Genomic DNA, 7,500 nt, shown 5'->3' with positions numbered 1-7,500 from the left:
ATTTTTGTCTGGTCGGCGTTCGACGGGTGCGAGGTGGACTAACGTAAAGAATTATTACGTCCCGCGGACTCGGAGTGCCGTACGCGGAAATATTTTTCATCGACGGGCGAGGCGCGGAGTCGCCCTTGGTGCGCGGCGGCGTCCCCGTGACCGGATCCGTGGACACTGTGCCCTTCATCGATTGCCGATTTTTGTCTGGTCGGCGTTCGACGGGTGCGAGGTGGACTAACGTAAAATATTAATACGGCAAGTGGATGTGGTTTACCGGTATTATTCGGTGCGGGCATTCGGCGAGCACGTCCCGCGGACTCGGAGTGCCGTACGCGGAAATATTTTTCCTCGACGGGCGAGGCGCGGAGTCGCCCTTGGTGCGCGGCGGCGTCCCCGTGACCGGATCCGTGGACACTGTGCCCTTCATCGATTGCCGATTTTTGTCTGGTCGGCGTTCGACGGGTGCGAGGTGGACTAACGTAAAGAATTATTACGTCCCGCGGACTCGGAGTGCCGTACGCGGAAATATTTTTCATCGACGGGCGAGGCGCGGAGTCGCCCTTGGTGCGCGGCGGCGTCCCCGTGACCGGATCCGTGGACACTGTGCCCTTCATCGATTGCCGATTTTTGTCTGGTCGGCGTTCGACGGGTGCGAGATGGACTAACGTAAAGAATTATTACGTCCCGCGGACTCGGAGTGCCGAACGCGGAAAAATTTTTCTTCGACGGGCGAGGCGCGGAGTCGCCCTTGGTGCGCGGCGGCGTCCCCGTGACCGGATCCGTGGACACTGTGCCCTTCATCGATTGCCGATTTTTGTCTGGTCGGCGTTCGACGGGTGCGAGGTGGACTAACGTAAAGAATTATTACGTCCCGCGGACTCGGAGTGCCGTACGCGGAAATATTTTTCCTCGACGGGCGAGGCGCGGAGTCGCCCTTGGTGCGCGGCGGCGTCCCCGTGACCGTGTCCGAACCACCGCGTGTGAAAATTCGATTTTTTTTTTTTCACTTCGACGTCCTCGGTTATTCGTCGGTGCCGGGGTGGTGCACATGACGGCAGCCCCGGCGATGTCCGTCGACACGATTTCGAATTCAACTTTTCGAACGTAGTTTTTCCGTGTGCAATAACTCGTTAACCGTTGGTTCGATCTCGACGTACCCGAGACGTGTTCACGTCGTACGTTCCGAGTACTATAGGACACCGGTGTCCGCGACATTTAAATCGGTAATCCTTTATCCGCGGCCGTACCGCTACGCACGGAGATAGACCGATATTTGATTTTCGCTTAACCGCTACGCACTGTGATTGACTGTATTCCGACGGCGGGGTCTCGGTCAACCGTTTTCACGGTTTGCCGGTGACATCGACCGTACCGTTCATCACGGGCAGACCGCAGAGTCGTTGTCCAGGGATATCCCCCTTTGCCGAAAACCTTTACCGCGTAGAATTTCTGCGCTGACCGCGACGTTACAGGGGTGATTACCGTCGCCGAGCTGCGCGCCCGCCGTACCGTCTCGTCGCACGGACCACCGTGTGTGAAAATTCGATTTTTTTTTTTCACTCGACGTCCTCGGTTATTCGTCGGTGCCGGGGTGGTGCACATGACGGCAGCCCCGGCGATGTCCGTCGACACGATTTCGAATTCAACTTTTCGAACGTAGTTTTTCCGTGTGCAATAACTCGTTAACCGTTGGTTCGATCTCGACGTACCCGAGACGTGTTCACGTCGTACGTTCCGAGTACTATAGGACACCGGTGTCCGCGACATTTAAATCGGTAATCCTTTATCCGCGGCCGTACCGCTACGCACGGATTTTGTGATTTTCGCCTAACCGCTACGCACGGTGATTGACGGATTTTCGATTCTCGGCTAACCGCTACGCACGGTGATGGCGAAGTTCCTTCGACTCGGGTGTACCACTACGCGTGAATACCCCCGTCGCACATTGTGAAACTCGAGATTTTGTAAATTTGTGAGCGACTCGGTCGTCGGCGTTCCGCCGGCGTCCGATCGCCAATCACGTACGACAGCAAAGCCACGGGCGACGCCGAAGCCGACGCGTCCATCGCCGCGCACCGGTCTGCCCCAGTCTTCGGAATGGTCAGCAATCCAGTGCCCTTCGATGGTATCCGTCCAAGTTTCGGCGACCGACCCATCTCGCACGCCGAGTGGCAAAACTCAACCGGCGTCGCAGGCCCGCCTTCCGGTGGGCCTCCGACGCGCAAATCGTTTTTTTCAAAAATCGATGACGACTCCCGTTACCGTTCCGCAAGTTACGAGCTCTCGACGCCAAAACATTCCCGCCGCGGCCGGCCATCGTCGCCGTGCCCGGCGGTCGCCGGGGCGAAGCCCCGGGACGACGGACTTCGCGTCGCGTCCCGGCTTCCCCCACGATCTCGGCTGGGGGCCGTTATAAACCTGGCGAGAGGCGCTAGCGCGGTAATTCTCCGTCCGCTGAAAACGGACGGCGTACGCGCTAACCCCGACTCTCGTCAACGCACGGGTCACGTCGCGTCGGGCGAGCGCTCGCTCTCCGCGTGTGTTCGGTCTACCGCACGCGACCCGCCGCCGCAGTCGCCCCGCGTTCTGCGGGTGCTCAGTGCGGCGCTCGCGTCGACCGAAGCGCGCGGTTTACGGGCGCCCGTCCGCGCACGTATCCCACTCGAACCGCGGTCGGTCGTGCGCCGTGACCGTATACCGGTCACGGTCGTTTCGACCTTCCTCGGCGTCGGCTCGCCCACGGGCGGACCGGCGCTCGGACGCACGCGTCCCGAGACGAGTGTCCGCGTCGTCGTCGCCCCTTGGTCGGCGTCGCCGCGGGGATCCGTCACGGGACGCAGTTGTTGTAAAACCGAGATCCCTGGTTGATCCTGCCAGTAGTCATATGCTTGTCTCAAAGATTAAGCCATGCATGTCTCAGTGCAAGCCGCATTAAGGTGAAACCGCGAAAGGCTCATTAAATCAGTTGTGGTTCCTTAGATCGTACCCAAGTTACTTGGATAACTGTGGTAATTCTAGAGCTAATACATGCCGACAGAGTTCCGACCGTCGCGGCGCCCTCGGGCGTCGCTCGCGGGAGGAACGCTTTTATTAGATCAAAACCGGCCCGTCGCGGCGCGCTTCGTGCGCGTCCCGATCGCGGCCCGCGCAAAGACCTGGTGACTCTGAATAACTTCGAGCTGATCGCACGGTCTCCGTACCGGCGACGCATCTTTCAAATGTCTGCCTTATCAACTGTCGACGGTAGGTTCCATGCCTACCGTGGTGGTAACGGGTAACGGGGAATCAGGGTTCGATTCCGGAGAGGGAGCCTGAGAAACGGCTACCACATCCAAGGAAGGCAGCAGGCGCGCAAATTACCCACTCCCGGAACGGGGAGGTAGTGACGAAAAATAACGATACGGGACTCATCCGAGGCCCCGTAATCGGAATGAGAACACTTTAAAACCTTTAAACGAGGATCAATTGGAGGGCAAGTCTGGTGCCAGCAGCCGCGGTAATTCCAGCTCCAATAGCGTATATTAAAGTTGTTGCGGTTAAAAAGCTCGTAGTCGGATCTGTGTCTGGGCGGTGCCGGACCACCCTGGCGGTCCGTCGTGTCGCGGCCGGCCGTGTCGCGGGACCACGTGTCCCGTCGGCGCGGTCGTCGTCGCGCTCGTCAGCCGTCTCGGGGTGTTAGTTACCGGCACGTCGGCCGGACGTATTGTCGGCAGGCGGACACGTGTCTCGGGCTTCCGGCGCGCCGCGCGGCCACGCGTCGCGCGGCCGTCGGGGTTCGACGACGGCGGCCGCCTACTCCAATCTTGCTGCGCGGTGATCTTCACCGATTGCCGTCGGCGGGCCGACACGTTTACTTTGAACAAATTAGAGTGCTCAAAGCAGGCTCAAATCTGGCGGGGCGGCTTCACGGCCGTCTCGTCAAAAGGCCCTGAATACTGGTCGCATGGAATAATGGAACAAGACCTCGGTCCCGCGCATCTCCGCCCTTCGCGGGCGCGCGAAATCGCCCTCCGGGGCGTTTCCGTGCGCGGGCCGCCGGGCCGCGGGCGCCAGTCGCCCGCGCGTCCCGCCGGGCCGGTTTTCGGGACCGGAGGTAATGATCAACAGAGACGGGCGGGGGCATTCGTACCGAGACGTTAGAGGTGAAATTCTTGGATCGTCTCGAGACGAACTGACGCGAAAGCATTTGCCAAGTACGTTCTCGTATGATCAAGAACGAAAGTTAGAGGTTCGAAGGCGATCAGATACCGCCCTAGTTCTAACTGTAAACGATGCCAGCTAGCGATCCGCCGGCGTTTCATTAACGACCCGGCGGGCAGCTTCCGGGAAACCGAAGCTTTTCGGTTCCGGGGGAAGTATGATTGCAAAGTTGAAACTTAAAGGAATTGACGGAAGGGCACCACCAGGAGTGGAGCCTGCGGCTTAATTTGACTCAACACGGGAAACCTCACCAGGCCCGGACACCGGAAAGATTGACAGATTGAGAGCTCTTTCTTGATTCGGTGGGTGGTGGTGCATGGCCGTTCTTAGTTGGTGGAGCGATCTGTCTGGTTAATTCCGATAACGAACGAGACTCTGTCCTGCTAACTAGGCGGGTAACCCCGGGTCGGCGTGTGCGCGGCGCGGGCGGTTTCGGCCGTTCGTGTTCGCGTACCCGTCGGCTCGGCCCGGTATCCCCGAACGCGTTCGCCCGTCGTCCACGGCGGTCGTCGAGCGCGGCCGCGCCATCCGCGTCCCGGCGTGCGGCGGGCGTGTGTCGGCCGGGGGGCAACCTCCGGTCGGCGCGCGTCCGTCGTGCGTCGGGCTCCGTGGTGAAGCGCGCCGTGTTCGCGGCCGTCGCCGGCGGATCACGATACGTTACTAGGGCTACCGCCGGCTCCCAGGAGCTTAAACTCTTCTTAGAGGGACAGGCGGCGGACGAAAATAGCCGCACGAGACTGAGCGATAACAGGTCTGTGATGCCCTTAGATGTTCTGGGCCGCACGCGCGCTACACTGAAGGAATCAGCGTGTGTTAACATTCCTGGGCCGACAGGCTTCCGGGTAACCCGCTGAACCTCCTTCGTGCTTAGGGATCGTGGCTTGCAATTTTTCCACGTGAACGAGGAATTCCCAGTAAGCGCGAGTCATCAGCTCGCGTTGATTACGTCCCTGCCCTTTGTACACACCGCCCGTCGCTACTACCGATTGAACGGTCGCATTGAGGTCTTCGGAGTGGACGCGCGTTATTCGGCCCCCTCGGGGGCTGGGTCGTCGCGCGATCGCGAAGATGACCGAAATCGGCCGTTTAGAGGAAGTAAAAGTCGTAACAAGGTTTCCGTAGGTGAACCTGCGGAAGGATCATTAGAGACGGGCCCGCGGTACCGGCAGCACTTGCCGGTCTCGCGCGCGCCTAATCCGACCCCGTGGCCGCGTGCGCTCGCGACTAGCTCGCCGACCGCCCGCGCGCCGCGACCCCCCGACCGAGCGTCGACCGAAAGATGGTTAACGTCGAAAGACCATACGGGCCCCGCCGTGCGTCCGCGCACGGCGCGTGGCCGGTAGAAGTTTCGTCGACAAAAAAAAAACACCCGACCCCGAACAGCGGATCACTTGGCTCGTGGATCGATGAAGACCGCAGCTATCTGCGCGTCGTCGTGTAATCCGCAGGTTATACGAACATCGACCAGTCGAACGCACATTGCGGCCTCGGTGACCCGCGGGTCCCGGGCCACGCCTGTCTGAGGGTCGTATACCGGATACTCGGCCAGACCGATGCGCCGCCGGCAGGCGTCCGACGGCGGCGGCAGTCCTCCCGGGGACTGTCCGCCCGCCCGTCGGCCGCTCCGGTGGTGCGAGATTGGCGGTTCGACCGTGGAAAACCGCGCTCGCGCGGCCGCCTCCGGTCGTCCGCCCAAGTTGTGACGGCAAACAGTCACGGGTTCTCGCGTCGTCAAACGGCACGTCCCCGTCCGCCCGCCGCGCGAGAGCGCGGCCGGGTCGGCTGAGAGTCCACGGACCTCTCCGGCTTCCGAGACGCGGACGCGGACGGTCACCGTACGGGCGGAGCGCGGACCGCAGGCTGCCGTGTAATTTAAAAAAAAAAAAACCGATACGTTCCGACCTCAGATCAGGCGGGACTACCCGCCGGATTTAAGCATATTAATAAGCGGAGGAAAAGAAAACAACCGTGATTCCCTTAGTAGCGGCGAGCGAACAGGGAAAAGCCCATCGCCGAATCCCGCCGCGCACTTTTGTGTCGCGGCACCTATGGGAGTTGTGGCGTACGGGCCGGCCTCGTTGCCGGGGCGCACGTGACGGTCCAAGTCTCCCTTGAACGGGGCCATGGCCCGCAGATGGTGCCAGGCCAGTAGAGGCCGTCACAGCGTTCCGGGATCGGACCGCGCCTTCGAGTCGGGTTGCTTGAGAGTGCAGCCCGAAGTTGGTGGTAAACTCCATCTAAGGCTAAATACGGCCACGAGACCGATAGTTTACAAGTACCGTGAGGGAAAGTTGAAAAGAACTTTGAAGAGAGAGTTCATAAGAACGTGAAACTGTTCGGGTGTAAACGGACAGAGCCCGCGAGTCCCCGCCGGGCGAATTCACGGTCGGTCTAACCGCCGGCCGGATCTTTCGCTCGGTTAGCGGACGTCGCGACCCGTTGGGCGCCGGCCGAAGGGCTTGGGTGGCGTTCGTCGCGGCGGTTGCGTTTCGGCGTGACCGTTCGCGCCGAACCCTGGTGCTCCTGGTCGGCTCGCCCGACGGCAAGAACCGTCGACGCGGCCCCGTCGCAGGCGGGGTCCCGTCGGTCGGCGACGATTTCGGGCTACTTTCCGACCCGTCTTGAAACACGGACCAAGGAGTCTAACGTGTGCGCGAGTCAACGGTGATCTTACGAAAAACCACGTTTGGCGCAATGAAAGTGAACCGTTTACGGTGCGGACGATGGCCTAGCGACCGAACCCACCGGCGTTCAAAGTCGCGCTGGTCCGCAGTCCGGGGGCGTCTTCGCCAGGTCGGCTTCGGCCGTCCGAGGGCGCACCCTTAGCGCACACGTTGGTACCCGAAAGATGGTGAACTATGCCTGGCCAGGATGAAGTCAGGGGAAACCCTGATGGAGGTCCGCAGCGATTCTGACGTGCAAATCGATCGTCTGAGCTGGGTATAGGGGCGAAAGACTAATCGAACCATCTAGTAGCTGGTTCCATCCGAAGTTTCCCTCAGGATAGCTGGCGCCGATGTGTCCCGCCCGTTCGCGGGCGTACGGACGCCGGTGGGACTCCGCGCTGTACGGCGCGGTAACAACACGCTCGTAACACGGAGGATGTCTCATACGGTAAAGCGAATGATTAGAGGACATTGGGGCCGAAACGACCTCAACCTATTCTCAAACTATAAATGGGTGAGATCGCCGGCTTTACCTGGTACACCGCGTGAACCGCGTGCGAAGCCGGCGACGGAACCCTAGGCGCTTAGTGGGCCATTTTTGGTAAGCAGAACTGGCGCTGCGGGATGAACCGAACGCCGAGTT

General features: G+C 60.7%; 1 non-coding gene and 1 pseudogene across 1 annotated transcript; both read left to right on the top strand.

The window, feature by feature from the left end:
- Positions 1 to 5,562: 5,562 nt before the first annotated feature.
- On the top strand, positions 5,563 to 5,720 carry LOC132953355 (5.8S ribosomal RNA). Its single transcript, XR_009665595.1, has one exon. It is a non-coding gene; the product is annotated as a 5.8S ribosomal RNA (ribosomal RNA).
- Positions 5,721 to 6,089: 369 nt separating this feature from the next.
- Positions 6,090 to 7,500, top strand: part of LOC132953357 (large subunit ribosomal RNA) — a 3,905-nt pseudogene continuing 2,494 nt past the window's right edge.

The sequence above is a fragment of the Metopolophium dirhodum genome, unplaced genomic scaffold, assembly GCF_019925205.1.
Source record: "Metopolophium dirhodum isolate CAU unplaced genomic scaffold, ASM1992520v1 scaffold19, whole genome shotgun sequence".
Lineage (NCBI taxonomy): Eukaryota > Metazoa > Arthropoda > Insecta > Hemiptera > Aphididae > Metopolophium > Metopolophium dirhodum.
This window is presented reverse-complemented; position numbering and strand designations above follow the sequence as displayed.